Below are 16,782 nucleotides of genomic sequence, written 5' to 3'. Positions count from 1 at the left end.
TGTAAACATTTTTGTTCTAATTCTGTGAAAAATGTCATGGGTAGTTTGATAGAGATTGCATTGAATCTGTGTAGCTTGCTTTGTGTAGTATAGTCATTTTCACAATATTGATTCTTCCACTCCATGAATATGATATATCTCTCTATCTGTTTGTATCATCTTTGATTTCTTTCATCAGTATCTTATATAGTTTTCTGAGTACATGTCTTTTGCCTCCTTAGGTAAATTTATTCCTAGGTATTTTATTCTATTTGTTGTGATGGTAAATGGGATTGTTTCTTTAACTTCTCTTTCTGGTCTTTCATTGTTAGTGTATAGAAATGCAAGAGATTTCTGTGTATTAATTCTGTATCCTGCAACTTTACCAAATTCATTGATGAGCTGTAGTAGTTTTCTGGTAGCATTTTTAGGATTTTCTATGTATAGTGCCATGTTATATGCAAACAGTGACAGTTTTACTTCTTTTCTGACTTGGATTTCTTTTTTTTCTTCGCTGATTGCCATGGCTAGGAGTTTCAAAACTATGTTGAATAATAGTGGCAAGAGTGGACATCCTTGTCTTGTTCCTGATCTTAAAGGAAATGCTTTCAGTTTTTCACCATTGAGAACAATTTTTGCTGTGGGTTTGTCATATATGGCCTTTATTATGTTGAGGTAGGTTCCCTATATGCTCACTTTCTGGAGAGTTGTTTTTTTGTTGTTTGTTTGTTTTTTGGGTTTTTTTTTGCAGTATGCAGGCCTCTTACTGTTGTGGCCTCTCCCGTTGCAGAGCACAGGCTCCGGACGCACAGGCCCAGCAGCCATGGCTCATGGGCCCAGCCGCTCCATGGCATGGGAGATCCTCCCGGACTGGGGCACGAACCCACGTCCCCTGCATCGGCAGGCAGACTCTCAACCACTGCGCCACCAGGGAAGCCCCATGAAGAGTTTTTATCATGAATAGGTGTTGAACTTTGTCAAAAGCTATTTCTGCATCTATTGAGATGATCATATGGTTTTTATTCTTCAGTTTGTTAATATGGTGTATCACATTGATTGATTTGCATATATTGAAAAAACCTTACATCCCTGGGATAAATCCCACTTAATCATGGTGTATGATCCTTTTAATGAGGTGTTAGATTCTGTTTTCTAGTATTTTGTTGAGGATTTTTGCATCTACATTCATCAGAGGTATTGACCTGTAATTTTCTTTTTGTTGTGGTATCTTTGTCTGATTTTGGTATCAGGGTGATGGTGGCCTCTTAGGATCAGCTTGGGAGTGTTCCTCCCTCTGCAATTTTTTGTAATAGTTTGAGAAAGAGAGGTGTTAACTCTTCTCTAAATGTTTGATAGTGCCTGTGAAGCCATATGGTCCTGGACTTTTGTCTGTTAGCAGATTTTTAATCACAGTTTTAATTTCATTACTTGTGATAGGTCTGTTTATATTTTCTATTTCTTCCCAGTTCAGTCTTGGAAGGGTGTACCTTTCTAAGAATTTGTCCATTTCTTCCAGGTTGTCCATTTTATTGGGATATAGCTGCTTGTAGTAGTCTGTTATGATCTTTTGTATTTCTGTGGTGTTGGCTGTAACTTCTTTTTCATTTCTAATTTGATTGATATGAGTTTTCTCTATGTTTTCCTTGATGAGTCTGGCTAAAGGTTTATCAATTTTGTTTATCTTCTCAAAGAATGAGCTTTTAGTTTCATTGATCTTTGCTATTGTTTTCTTCATCTCTATTTCATTTACTTCTGATCTTATCTTTATGATTTCTTTCCTTCTACTAACTTTAGGTTTTGTTTGTTCTTTCTCTCGTTGCTTTAGATTTAAGGATATATTTATTTGAGATTTTTCTTGTTTTGTGAGGTAAGATTGTATTGCTATAAACTTCCCTCTTAGAACTGCTTTTGCTGCATCCCATGTGTTTTGGATTTTCATGTTTTTGTTGTCACTTGTCTCTAGGTATTTTTAAAAATCCACTTTGATTTCTTCAGTGATCCATTGATTATTTAGTAACATATTGTTTAGCTTCCATGTGTGTGTCTTTTACAGTTTTTTGTCCTGTAATTGATTTCTAATCTCATAGCATTGTGGCCAGAAAAGGTGCTTGATATGATTTCAATTTTAAAAAATTTACCAAGGCTTGATTTATGACCCAAGATGTGATCTATCCAGGGGAATATTTCATGTACACTTGAGAAGAAAGTTTATTCTGTTGCTTTTTGATGGAATGTCCTATAAATATCAATTAAGTCTATCTGGTCTAATGTGTCATATAAGGCTTGTGTTTTCTTATTAATTTTCTGTCTGGATGATCTATCCACTAGTGTAAATGGGGTGTTAAAAATCCTCTACTATTGTTGTAAAGCAATATGGAATTTTAAAATATTTCATTCAATATAAATAATAAATATATTCCATATATCTGCAAAGAAATCATTGTAAGACTAAATAGATACACATTATTTTAGCAGTGTGAATTTGGAACAAATACACTTTATCCATTCACATGTACCTGGGTATATAGCTATTGTCTTATTGCCCTTCAAATCTAAGGATCCTTCTTTTGCTCCATGAAGGTGATCAGTTCCAGTGGGTGAAATGAGGGGATAGTACCCTGCAGATGCCAGACCTTCTGGCCCTAGCAGTGCAGCTGCTCTGCTGCACCTGTGACATTGGGTCAGAGAGGAAGTGGCTATTTCTATGCTCAGTGCTCAGAACAGTGGGTACTAAGAATGGTTTGTAGCTGGACACAGCAAAAAAAGAAAAAAAATGACCAGTTGTGACTTAGTAACAACAAAACTTCTTCAACAGAATAAGCAACATACGTTTTGGTGGAGGTTTTTCTATTTCCAGTCTAGTATTATGATCAGGTGATAAGAGAAGGAAGAGTAAAATAGTCTAGAATATGATTTCCCAAAATACTTGTTTTTTGTTTTTTTGCGGTACACAGGCCTCTCACTGTTGTGACCTCTCCCATTGTGGAGCACAGGCTCCGGATGCACAGGCTCCATGGCCATGGCTCATGGGCCCAGCTGCTCTGTGGCATGTGGAATCTTCCCGGACCGGGGCACGAACCCATGTCCCCTGCATCGGCAGGCAGACTCTCAACTACTGCACCACCAGGGAATCCCAAATACTGATTTTTAAAAGAACCTTTATTATAGTAGGCAACAGCAAAAAATCAGATCCTGGGATCTATATTCAAGTAATGCTGAGTCAAAATTATGGGTGGAAACATGATTTTAAAATGGAGGCAACACTATTTTATACAAATGATCCTATAGAATTGCCACTAACCTAAAGTGAAGGCTGCAGATTACCTCAAGTAAGAGGAACATTAGAATTATGATGAATTATCACCAAGCCCTTCTATCTATACCCACAGACTCCCAAATTTTCCCAAAAAGTTTGGATCTGAAACTCTATTGTAGGAAGCAGAAGATTCCAAGAGACATTCTACAAATGAAGGAACCTTGACTCTGTGGGTGGATAATGAATTCTGAAAGGAAGGTATCCTCACCCAAGGAGACTAGGTTCCTATAAATATCAAACATCACATCCCTGTGCAATTCCCATTCATCAATGTCCAGTCATTCCTACTCCTCTTCAGAGAAATCTATAGCCACATCCTGGATGTCAGTAGTCCCTGAAATAAAAAGTATTTATGGAAAAGGGAACCCTCTTACACTGTTGGTGGGAATGTAAATTATTACAGCCACTATGGAGAACAGTGTGGAGGTTCCTTAAAAAACTAAAAATAGAACTACCATATGACCCAGCAATCCTACTCCTGAGAACATACCCAGAGGAAAACATAATTCAAAAGGATACATGCATCCCTATATTCATTGCAGCACTATTTACGATAGCCAGGACATGGAAGCAACCTAAATGTCCATCAACATAGGAATGGATAAAGAAGATGTGGTACATATATACAATGGAATATTACTCAGACATCAAAAGGAACACAATTGTGCCATGTGCAGAGACGTGGATGGACCTAGAGACTGTCATACAGAGTGAAGTAAGTCAGAAAGAGAAAAACAAATATTGTATAGTATTGCTTATATGTAGAAAAATCATACAGATGAACCTGGAAAAATCATACAGATGAACTTATTTGCAAAGCAGAAAGAGAGACACAGACATAGAGAACATATGGATACCTGGGGGTAAGGTGGGATGAATTAGGAGATTGGGATTGACATATATACACTACCAAATTTAAAATAGATAACTAATGAGAACCTATTGTATAGCAAAGGGAACTCTACTCAGTGCTCTGTGCTGACCTAAATGGGAAGGAAATCCAAAAAAAGTGGGGATATATGTATATGTATAGCTGATTCACTTTGCTATACAGCAGAAACTAACACAACATTGTAAAGCAAATATACTCCAATAAAAATTAATAAAAGAAAGTACATATGCCATGTGGGTCATAGGAAGAATTCATAATTGGACCCAAGATGAAAACAGCAAGTTAAGAGAACTGGTTTTAATTATGAGAGTGTCATGTATTATCCAATAATATAATTGTTTACAAAGTAATATTCTCTACTGTGTTTCTAACTACAAGAAAAGGGGATGACATGTGATCCACAAAACCACTGTAGAGACTGTAGTTATCTGGAAGAAAACTTATAAAGTGATGGTCCCAACACAGGCATATGCATTTTTGACTGTTTTGTTTATATCATATTGGATAAAATTTGTGTATTTCTCATATGGTAAGAACATTGTGAGTTAGAAAGATACCTTTCAGTTTTTAATGGATATACATGTACACTGGGGATATTGTAAAAATGCAGATTCCAATTCAGTAATTCTGGGATCAGGCCTGAATTCCACTTTTTTAACAAGCTCAATTTTAGCTAGTGATGCCATAGGTTCTAATTCATTAGCCACAATTTTGAATAGCAGATGTAGGAATGAAAAGTAAGAATTCATAGTTAACTTGAAGCTGAAAGAGTTCTATGGATTTACATGTTTAATAGAATAGTAAGCATAACAGCAACAATCCTTTTTAAATATTTACTATATACTATATATCTTTATAACAATTTTTGAAAAGTACTGAATGCACCACATGAATAGTTTTTATAGTTTAAGAAAAATAATATTACAATTCCTCTTTTTTGAGATATTTTGTCAAACCCTCAGTAAATATTAGAGCTTCGGTTTTACTCCAGTTTACCTGAAGTAGAATTTGTTTAAAAACACAGAAATAGACAAAGACAACCCTAATTAATTTCTACAGAAGTTTCTTTAACTAGGAAGAATAAGAGAAACAAGAAAAAGTGGATTAAATATTGTTGACATTTCATACATACAGACATACATTTAAATGGGCACTTTGTACATATTAAAAGTCATACTGAGGAAAATATTCATGTCGGTGAAATCAAAATCATTTTTAATTTAGTCTTATAAATCTATTTGTGGATTATATTCTTTGTTTTTAAAATACACTAGGATGAGAACATACACAATGATATAAAATAAATTAGTGCTCTTGTTTTTGAATCTTTTATTTCTTTGAAAAACTTTATCATTTGTGCTGAGCTATATTTCAGAAACTTAACACTGTTGAACATAGTTAAGTAATATGATTCTTGTAAACTTTTTGGAAAATGCAAAGAAGTGACAAAGAATATTAAATCTGAGATATGAGTGTTGAGTATAATGAATACTGTCAGATCATAAGTTTGACTAGTGAAAACCTCCACTTACAAAGTGCAGTATCTCTACTCAACGCAGTTGAGAGTTCATATTTCGAAGCCAATGACAAGCAAAGAGAAATTAGAAAGAAATGATGTTTCTACAATGACTGAGATGGTATATGCACATACCTCACTAAATATTTCAAGACTCTTGTTAAAGATAAATAGGAAAAAAGAATGAATTTCTTAGTCCTGGAAGGTCACAGAAAGTACCTTGAACCAGCAAATATCAGGTGTAATGGGAGAACTAAATAGCAGGTGACTGAAGCAGAATGAAAGACACACTATATCTACTTGGGTATTTTTGCCACAATAAGGAAAATCATAATCTGAATCTTCATGAAAAATGTTAGGTTTAAGCAAATTTCAACCCAAATATACCTCCCATATTCTGTATTCCTAATAGCCCATTTAAATAGTCTTTCTTACCAATATAGAGAATGGCCTCTCATACTATTTATTTTTAGAACTTTCTGAAGAATTCAAGACCATTAAGGTCATCTGTATATATGAGTATTTTCTTATTCCTGTTTCAAATAGCTGATGTAGCATCCAGTTGTAAACTAATCACACATTTCCCCCTACTTTCTGAAGATCCCAACAGTGAACCCCATAGCACTGGGAATCTTGGATATCCATGCCTTCCCGTCTTCATCTCTCACAAAGGGAGTATTTTCAATACCTGAAAGTTATTAATTCATGGAGATAATTCTCCATGCTCTATTGGGAGCCTGGATGAGGACAATGGGGGAAAGGCTCTGGGACAGAAGAAAGAAGTATTTTTAAAAACTGATTTCATTTGGGACAAGATGGCAGAGTAAAAGGACCTTGCACTCACCTCCTCTCACAAGCACACCAAAATCACAACGAACCACTCAACAACCACTGATACAAAAGGAGTGTAATTTACCAATAAAGGATACCTACAACCAAAGACTTAAAGAAGAAACCATGAGATGGTATACCATCTCATGATATAATCACTCATGATATAATTATGATATAATCAAACCCCATACCACCCAGTGGGCAAACCACAAAACTGGAGAATAAATTATACCACAGAAGTTCTCCCACGGGAGTGAGAGCTAATAAATGAATTCTGGAAAGCTGCAGGATACAAAATAGACAAAAACATTTATCTTCCTAGACAGCTAGTAGTGAACCATCAGAGAGGGAAATTAAGAAAACTCATTTACAATAACATCAAAAGAACAAAATGCTTAAGAATAAATTTAACCAAAGATGTGAAAGACCTGCACAATGAAAATGTTAAGATATTGATGAAGAAATTGAAGATGCAAATAAATGGAAAGAGATCCTGTGTTCATGGATGGAAAGAATTGATCATCCTGAAGTGTCCATTCTACCCAAATATACACATTCAAAGCAATTCCTGCTAAAATTCCAATAGCATTTTTCACAGAAACTGAACAAACAATCCTAACATTTATGTGGAATCACAAAGGATGCCAAACAGCCAAGGAGATCCTGAGAAAGGAGAACAGTAGCTGGAGGAAACTCACTGCCTGACTTCAAGCCATATTACAGAACTACATAAGCACACCATGTCAAAATATCTGCACCACACACAAAATTAAATAAAACCACTATTTTCTACATCAAGCCCTTCCTCTGCTGGATCCTCTGCAGATGGACCCCCTTCCCCAGGCAGTCAGCCATGCACAGGAAGCTTCTCCCCACTTTCCTCACCTTTTCTTTCCATAGAAACTGAGTGCCTCTCAGTGTGGACAGAGCCCCGCACTGTCCTGAAGCCAAATCCCAGGCGGGTCCTGAGGAGGCCAAGACTGTGGGCAGAACAGGCAGGTGCTGCACTGGTAAGAGGGGGGGGGGGGGCTTATCGCCCTCTGCTGGCGAAGACTGGGAAATGCAGGCCGCACCCCCCACAGTTCAGTGGAGGCCAAGTTCCCAGGAGGCTGGCCGTCCTGCTGAATCCACTCACCTTTGGGAATTCAAATGGACGGAGGCAAATATCACATAACTTCTCAAAAAACAGTTAGAAACCATATGCAATGAACAGACTGTAGACACAAACTTCACAGCTTACACCAACAGTCATGCAAAATTGCCCACAGACACATTTAACATAGAACACTATAAAAAAAATTATAGAAGAAATCTATATGACCATGGGTTTGGTCACATAGATGATGAGCTTTGACTTTTAACACACAACACAAAAAGCCAACACACAAAAGGAAAAAAGTTAATAACATATAAAATTAAAAATTTCTACTCCATGAAATACCTTCTTGAGAAAGCCAAAAGACAAGCAAAAAACTGGAAGAAAAATATTTGCAAAACACATATCTGATAAAGAATTTGTACTCAAATCATACAAAGAACTATACCACAAATAACTACATTAAAAATGGGTAAAGATCTGAACAGACATCTGGTCAAAGAAGATAAACAGATAATAAGTGGACAAAAATATGAGCAACATCTTTTATCATTAGGGACACAAAGTAAAACAACAATACAGCACTACACACCTATGAGAACTGCTAAGTTCTTCCCACAATGACAATACCAATTACTGTAGGATGGGGAACATCAGAAACTCTATTTAATTGCTGATGCAATGCATAAAAGGCCTCTTGAGGTACAGTTTGGGAGGATTTTCCAAAGCTAAAAAAGTCTCACACCTTGATATCCATCCATCTGCAGTATTTACACAACTGCTTTAAAAAACTATACCCAAACAAAAATGAGGATGCTGTGCACACAAACTCTACTCATGATATCTCAACCTTAAAGGTATCAGGATGTCTTTAGTAGATGAATGCATAAGCAAATTGGGGGACATCCATGTGAAAGGGAGAATATGACTCCCTGAATTATGGGATTTCAGGAGACTCCAAAGAACTAAGACAATTTTAAAAAAAGAAATTCAAAGTTGGAGGCTCATACTTTCCAATTTCAAACGTTAGTACAAAGCATCAGTAGATAAAACACTGTGATAACAGCATAAAGATATACATAGAGTTAAATGGATTTGAATGGGGATCCCACAAATAAACCCATCCATCTAGGAAGAACTGATTTAGATAACATCATTAAATTGGGGTGAAATGGTATTTTCAACAAATGATGCTAGGCAATTTGCTATCCAAAGGCAGAGAAATGAAATTGGACCCTTACCACATACAAAAAGGTATCTCAAAATATATACAAAGCTTAAATGTAGAAAGTAAAATTACAGTCAGCACATTGTATCCACGGGTTCCAAAGCCATGGATTCAACCAACTCCAGATCAATAATATTAGAAAAAGTAAATTCCAAAAATTTTCGGGACTTCCCTGGCGGTCCAGTGGGTAAGACTCCGCATTCCCAATGCAGGGGGCCCAGGTTCAATGCCTGGTCAGGGAACTAGATCCCACATTCATGCCTCAACTAAGAGTCTGCATGCTGCAATGAAGACCCAGCACAGACTAAATAAATAAATATTAAAATATATAATTCCAAAGTTTCAAAAGAAAAAAAACTTGAATTTTCCATGTACCAGCAACTATTTACATAGTATTTACATGGTAATCACAATATAAATGCATATAGCATTTATACTGTATTAGTTATTATAAGTAATCTAGAGATGGTATAAAGCATACAGGAAAATGGGCCTAGGCTATTTGCAAATACCATACCATTTTATGTGAGACTTTAGCATACATGGATTTTGGTATCTATGCTGTGTCCTTGAACCAATCCCCCATGGATACCAAGGGATGACTATAAACTCTCCAATAAAATGTGGGGATAAATCTTCATAACCTTGGATTTAGCAATGATTTCTTAGATCTGACAGCAAGGTGTAAGCAATGAAGAGAAAAAAATGCGCTTCCTCAAAAATAAAAATATTTGTGTGCCCAAAGAGGCAATCCAACAAGTGGAAACAGCCCACAGAATGGAAGAAAATATTTTCACACTATATATCTGATGAGATGTATCCAGTGTATGCCAAGAACTTTTACAACTTTTACAATTTTAAATATGGACAATGAACTTCAATTGACCCTCCTCCACACAAGACATACAAGTGGTCAAAAGCAGATGAAAAGATAAGATGGAAATGCAAATTAAATCTACAATGCAATAACTCCTTAACAACACTAAAATGATTATAATCAAGAAAATTAAAAATATCAATTGTTGGCAACAATGCAGAGCAGTTGGAATCTTTAATCACCTCTGGAAATGAAAAAAGGCACAACCTGTGTTTACAATATGAATGTACAATTACCATATGGTTCAACAAACCTACTCCTAGATATATACCTCAAAGAACTGAAAACAGATGTACACATATATTGCTAGCAGCACTGTTCACCACAGCCAAAAGGAAGAAACAATGCAAATGTCCACCAATGTGTAAATGGATAAAGAAAACCAATTGATGCATACACTGCCGTGTTATTCTGCCATAAAAGGAATCAAGAGAAATGGTGTTGCCCATGTCAAAGACAGTATGGCAGTTCTTCAAACACTTCACCATAGAATTAACATATAATCCATCAATTCCACATCAGGATACAGACCGAAAAGACTGAAAGCAGGGACTGGAAGAGATATGGGTACACCCATATTAAGAGCAGTATTCATCACAATAGCAAAAGTTGGAAGTGACTTAACTGTCCATCAATGGATGAGTGGATGAACTAAATGTGGTGGTATACACACAAGGAATGGAATTCAGCCTGGAAAGCTAAGGAAATTCTGACACGTGTTACAACATTCATGAACCCTGGAGCCATTATGATAAGTGAAATAACCCTGTCACAAGCAGAACAAAATGACATGATTCCACTTATATGAGGTACCCAGAGAAGTCAAATTCAAAGGCAGAAAGCAGAATGCCATTGGCAGGAGCTGAGGGGAATTTGTGTTTAATGACAACAGAGTTTCACTGGTGAAAATTGAAAGGTTCTGAACATGGATGGTGAAGATATTTGTACAACAATGTGAGTGTGTTTAATGACATAGAAATGTGTACTTAAAATGATTTAAATGATCTGTACATTTAATCACACAGACACACACACACACACACACACACACACACACACACAATGAAAGAAGTACTGATACCTGTTAAAATACAGAAAAGCCACCCAGATCATACTCATCTTGTGTGCTTTAAATCCATCAAGGTTGTAAAAATGAGAAAGTATCTGTAATGGTTCAAGGAAAAGAAAACTGGATCAGAATGGGAAAAGACATTTCCCTAGAGTTGGGGTAGCTGTTGAAAGTTGAAGGGGGCCTGTGGATTGGACTGTAAAGTGGACACCATCTTAAATTTCCTCATTTGGAGGTTATATGCTGGTTCCCTGGAACAGCGTCCTTGTTTTGGGTAAAATGCACTGGAATATTTTGTGTGAAGTGGCAAGTGCAGTGAAGTAAGGATGGCTGGGGAATCTAAGTGTGCAGATACACAGTACTTTCTTCTGCTATTGCAAGTTTTCTGTAGGTTTGGAATTACTAGAAAGTCAATAACTTTCCAAAACACCATGTCAATACTACACCAGAAAAGCAGAGAAAACATTTTATTTCTTTATAGACGCCAAGCCCTATTACCCAACTCCACTTCACACAAAGTCATGAACCTAATCGCCCCTGTAGGAGTCCACATGTAATTTACAGGCACTGTGGGGAGGTTATTGTAGGAGCCACTATGTCTTCCATGTTGTGGATGACTTGGATGTTATAGAAACAGTGGAATTTTCGATTTCCAATTTTCTACATCATTCCATCAAAACAATTGAACTAATCCATGAATTTAGCAAAGTTACAAAATCAATATACAAAAATCAATTGAACTTCTAAACATGAATAATGAACCATTAGAAAGAGAAAGAAAACAATCCAGTTGACAACTGCATCAAAAAGAACAAAATACCAAGGAATAAATTTAACCAACGACTTGAAAGACATGCACACTGAACACTTTAAGACATTGATGAAGAAACTGAAGAAGACACAAATAAATGGAAAGATATCTCATGTTCATGGAATGGAAGAATTCATATTGTTAAAATGTCCCTTCTTCCCAAAGATATGTACACTGTGAATGCAATCCCTGCCTAATTTCCAATGGCATTTTTCACAGAAATTGAGAAGATCCTCCTAATATTCCTGTGGAAATGCAAAGGACTCTAAATAGCCAAAGTGATCCTCAGAAAGGAGAACAGGTTGGAAGCATCTCAGGCTGTGACTTCAAATGATATTGCAAAGCTACAGTCACCAAAACAGTGTAGAGTTGGCAACAAAGCAGGCACACACACACGAGGAACAGGACAGAGAGCCCGAAAGTCAACCCACATGGATGGGGTCAGTTAATTTATGACAAAGGGGCCAAGGACACACCAAGGGGAAAGGACAGTCCTCACAATAAACAGTGCTGTGAAAACTGGACAGCACATGCCACATGCTGTCTACACCACACACGAAACTGACTAAAAACACAGTTTTCCATATCAAGCCCTTCCTGGGTCATGTGAAGATGGATCCCCACCCCAGCTCCCCAAGTCAATGGCACACAGAAAGCTTCTCCACACTTTTCTTCCCTTTTTCTGCCAGCGTCACCTGCATCCTTAGGAAACCCAGCTCCCATCAATGTGGACACAGCCCTGTGTTGTCCTGAAGCCAAAACCCTGGTGAGTCCTAAGGTGACTGAGCTCCTGTCAGCAGAGATGCTTCCCAAGCCCAAGCCCTGATGGTGCCTAAGGAGACAAAACTCCTTGCAGCTCCCTGAGGAGCCAAGTCCAAGGGTGGAACATGCATGCCTTGTGGGTCAGAGAAGCAGGCTCAACTTCTGCAGGCAGTGAGGGAAGTGTTTGTCCCACCTCCCTCACAGGTCACTGGTCACAGCAATCCCTGCTGGCAGAACTGCTGAATCCATTCAACTTTGGTCAGTCACACTGAAATGGAGACTATACCCCATAACTTTTGTAAGAATAATTAAGGAACAATTAATTGGAAATCATTTGGCATGAAATGAATGCAGATGCAAAGTTTACAACTTATGCCAAATTCACTCAAAGTTATTCATAGACAAATTTTAAATGCAAAACAATTAAAAATTATAGGAGAAAAGATAGTAGAAAATCGACAGGACCCTGGGTTTGGTCATGTAGGTCATGAGCTTTGAGCTTTAACACACAACACAAAAAAAGCAATCCAGAAATGAAAAACAAGGAATACTGTGGACTTTATAAATATTTGGACTCTGTGAACGACCTTATTCAGAAAATCAAAAGACAAGTCACCAACTGGTAGAAAAATGGTTGTGAACACATATCTAGTAAAGGATTTTTCTTGAAATATAAAAAGAACTCTAACACAAACAACCACATTAAAAATAGAGGTACATCTATTAAAACATAGATTGTAGATAACATGGTACTCTATATAGAGAATCCTGAAGATGACACCCAAAAACAAATAGAACTCATTGGGAAATTCAGTTAAGTTGCAGGATACAAAATTAATCTACAGAAATCGGTTGTATTTCTATACACTCAAAACAAACTATCAGAATGGGAAATTCAGAAAATAACTCCATGGACAATGACATTACCAAACATAAAAGACCTAGGGATACATCTAACCCAGGAGGTAAAAGACCTGTACTCCAAAAACTGGAAGACACTGATGAAAGAAATTGAAGATGACATGAACAAATGGAAACATATGCTGTGCTCATGGATTAGAAAAATTCATACTGTTAAAATGATTCCTCACCCAAGGCAATCTAGAGCTTCAAAGCCATTCCTACCAAAATACCAATGGGATTATTTGGAGAACTAGAACAAAGCATTCTACAATGTATATGGAAACACAAATAAAAACCTGAAGAGTCAATGCAATCTTAAGAAAGAAGCACAGGCTTCCCTGGTGGCACAGTGGTTGAGAGTCCATCTGCCAATGCAGGGGACGAGGGTTCGTGCCCTGGTCCGGGAAGATCCCACATGCCGCGGAGCAGCTGGGCCCGTGAGCCATGGCCACTGAGCCTGCACGTCCGGAGCCTGTGCTCCACAATGGGAGAGGGCACAACAATGAGAGGCCCACGTACCACAAAAAAAAAAAAAAAAGAAGCACAAACCTGAACAAATCATGCTGCCTGACTTCAAACTGTACTACAAACCTAGAATCATCAAACAACATGGTATTGGCACCAAAGAAATACACATAGATCCATGGAACAGAACTGAGAGCCCAGAAATAAAACCATGCTTCTATGGTCAAATCATCTATGACAAAGGAGGTGAAAATAGACAGTGGGGAAAAGACAGCCACTTCAATAAATGGTGTTGGTAAAACTGGACAGCTACATGCACAAGAATCAGACTGTAATCCTTTTTCATATCATCTACAAAAATAACCTCAAAATGAATCAAATACTTCAACATATGACCTGAAGCCACAAAACTCATAGAAGAAAACATACACAGTATGCTCTTTGACAGCCTTAGCAACATGTTTTTGGATCTGTCTCCTCAAGTGAGGGAAACAAAAGCAAAATATACCAATGGGACTTCCAACTGAAAAGCTTTTCAACAACAAAGGAAAGCATCCACAAAACAAAAAGGCAGCCTACTGAATGTGAGAAAGTATTTCCAAACCATATATCTGAAAAGGGGTTCATATCCAAAATGGACCAAGAACCACTCAACTCAACCTCCAAAAGACAAAAACCCAAGTAAAAAATTGGCAGAAGACCAAAAATTTTCCCAAAGAAGACATACAGATGTCCAACAGACACATGAAAGAACGGTCAACATAACTTATCATCAGGGAAATGCACATCTAAACCACAATGAGATGACCACCTCACACCTGAAAGAATGGCTATAATCAAAAAGACAAAAAGTAACAAGTATTGGCGAGGATGTGGAGAAAAGGAAGCCCTCATGTACTTTCGTTGGGAATGTTTCTTGGTACATCCACTATGATTATGGAAAACGGTATGGAGGGTCCTCAAGAAATTAAAAATAGAACTATATGATGCAGGAATTATACTTGGGGGTATCTTTCTGAAGGAAACAAAGCCACAAATTCAAAAAGATATATGCACCCCTAAGGTCACGGCAGCTTTATAGACAAGATGTGGAAGCCGCCAAAGTGTCCATTCACTGGTGAATAAAGAACACACACACACACACACACACACACACACACACTCACACACGCTATTCTCCGAAATAAGCAGAGCGTGGAGTTGCCTTTGGTCTTTGAAAAGCTAACCAGCACCACGGTAGTCCCAACAGTAGGTTCCCAGAATGAAGTGATTTGCAGGAGCCAGCATGCCTTCAGCCCTCAGCCCTCAGGCCTCATCCCCCACGTGGTATACCTTTCATAAGAGAGATTTATTTCCTGATTTCAGGGAGGTAGACAAGAGATGGAAAGTGTCTCTCTTGCGTGGGTCTTTCCTTAAGTAACATTAATTAAAGGAATATGTCAGTAAGACATATTTTGAAGTGACATGCCCTGTGCCCTAACAATACATACATACACACATACATACATAAAAGACAGAGAGACAGATAAAGTAGAGACAGAGAAAGGGAGAGACAAGACAGAAACACAGAAAGGCAGGAGAGAGAGACAGAGAGAGGCACTGAGAACAGAGAAAGAATGAACACAGGAGAAAGGGAATGAATAGAAGTGACCAAATTCTCATCAATCAGTCTACATGTTAGAATCCAGTCCATTAGTGGGGATTACATGAGGATGTTTGACCAGGAAGCAAGAATGCCTGGAGCCATCGTGAGGACAGCCCACCACCAGGGCCAAGATGAAACACTTGGACCTGAGTCTAAACATAACAGGAGGACCTGGAATGTTGTATGCCAGAGGGGACAATGTCTTAATTTTATGTAATTTCAACAATCCCATGGGGGGAACTTGGAAACAGGCAGAAAGGGGGGTGACTTCCCCTAGATCCCAGAGCAGAACCAGGCCTGTTTCAGTTATATTCTGTGCTATGCCAGCCCTTGATATTATCTTTCCTTTGCTATGTCTGTGCATGAGCTCCATGTGATACCAGCCCAAGGGCTTTACAGGCACTCTAGGTGTTTACAGGTCTATACACCGAATGGCTTACCTAGGAAGTTGATGGCAGAATGACCCCTCACATTGCAGATGGGAGACTAGGGAGACCAAGAGGTATGTGACTTATCCCAGGCCACATCACTGGTGAGGGGGAGGAACTGGGTCTGAACCCAGCTGTGCCCACAGAGCTGGGGTCCTGGCTGAACCTAGGCCTCCCCCTGGCTGTAAGGTGGGCTGTGTTGTGTCACTGTGCTTGGAATTGACATGGGGTAGAGGGTGATCAGTCTATATCCCAGAGGTGGCCCTGGGGAGCTTTGTGTAAGAAGGAAGCCCAGGTAAGTGGACCTCAGGAAGTTACCTCACTTCCCTGGCAAGAAAGCCCAACAGAACTTGAAACTTGGGTAACCAGGAACCTGCATTCTAGAGAAGCCCCCTACCCAGATCACTTGGTTAGAGACTCTCAGATGGATGTGTTCTGCTGTGTCCTAATATTTGGAGCCCATTGCCTCAGGATAGGCTGCAGTGAGAGACTGTACCAACTCTGGAGAAGTTGGGTCAGTTTTCACCCAAGATGACTTTGGCCGTTTGCCAAGAGGAATGCAAAGGTAAAACAGGAAGGCTCAGGGCAGGTCAACACAGGTCAGGCCAACATGCTGATTCCCACCTCGGTAGCTTATGTCCCCAACCTGTTCTTTGTAGAAAGATATATGAAAATATCTGAAAGCAAAATGTTCTAAGTCTGGGCATAGTCATCTTAAGATTTAAATCATAGTTGGCAATCTTCTCCTTGATATAAAGAAGCAAATTTAAGATAGTGAAGTTGGATGGACAGGTCAGCCTCTTGAAGTTATCATAGAGTAGGATATGTAATTCTTTGAAGAATTAAAAACCAACTCTTTAAATGTGAACATCCAGGGAAATAACTAACTTGAGCTTGCCTTGCTTTTAATTGTGAATCTTGCCTACAGTCATAAAGTAAGAGACATTTATTTCTCATATTA

The 16,782-nt window shown here is 38.2% G+C and overlaps 1 non-coding gene across 1 annotated transcript; it reads left to right on the top strand.

Annotated features, from left to right (window-relative positions):
- Positions 1–2,602: 2,602 nt before the first annotated feature.
- LOC132425158 (small nucleolar RNA SNORA43) lies at positions 2,603–2,736 on the top strand. Its single transcript, XR_009519357.1, has one exon. It is a non-coding gene; the product is annotated as a small nucleolar RNA SNORA43 (small nucleolar RNA).
- The last annotated feature ends 14,046 nt before the right edge of the window (positions 2,737–16,782 follow it).

This window comes from Delphinus delphis, chromosome 4 (assembly GCF_949987515.2).
Source record: "Delphinus delphis chromosome 4, mDelDel1.2, whole genome shotgun sequence".
Lineage (NCBI taxonomy): Eukaryota > Metazoa > Chordata > Mammalia > Artiodactyla > Delphinidae > Delphinus > Delphinus delphis.
Note: the sequence above shows the minus strand (reverse complement) of the source record. Positions and strands in the feature narration are given on the sequence as shown.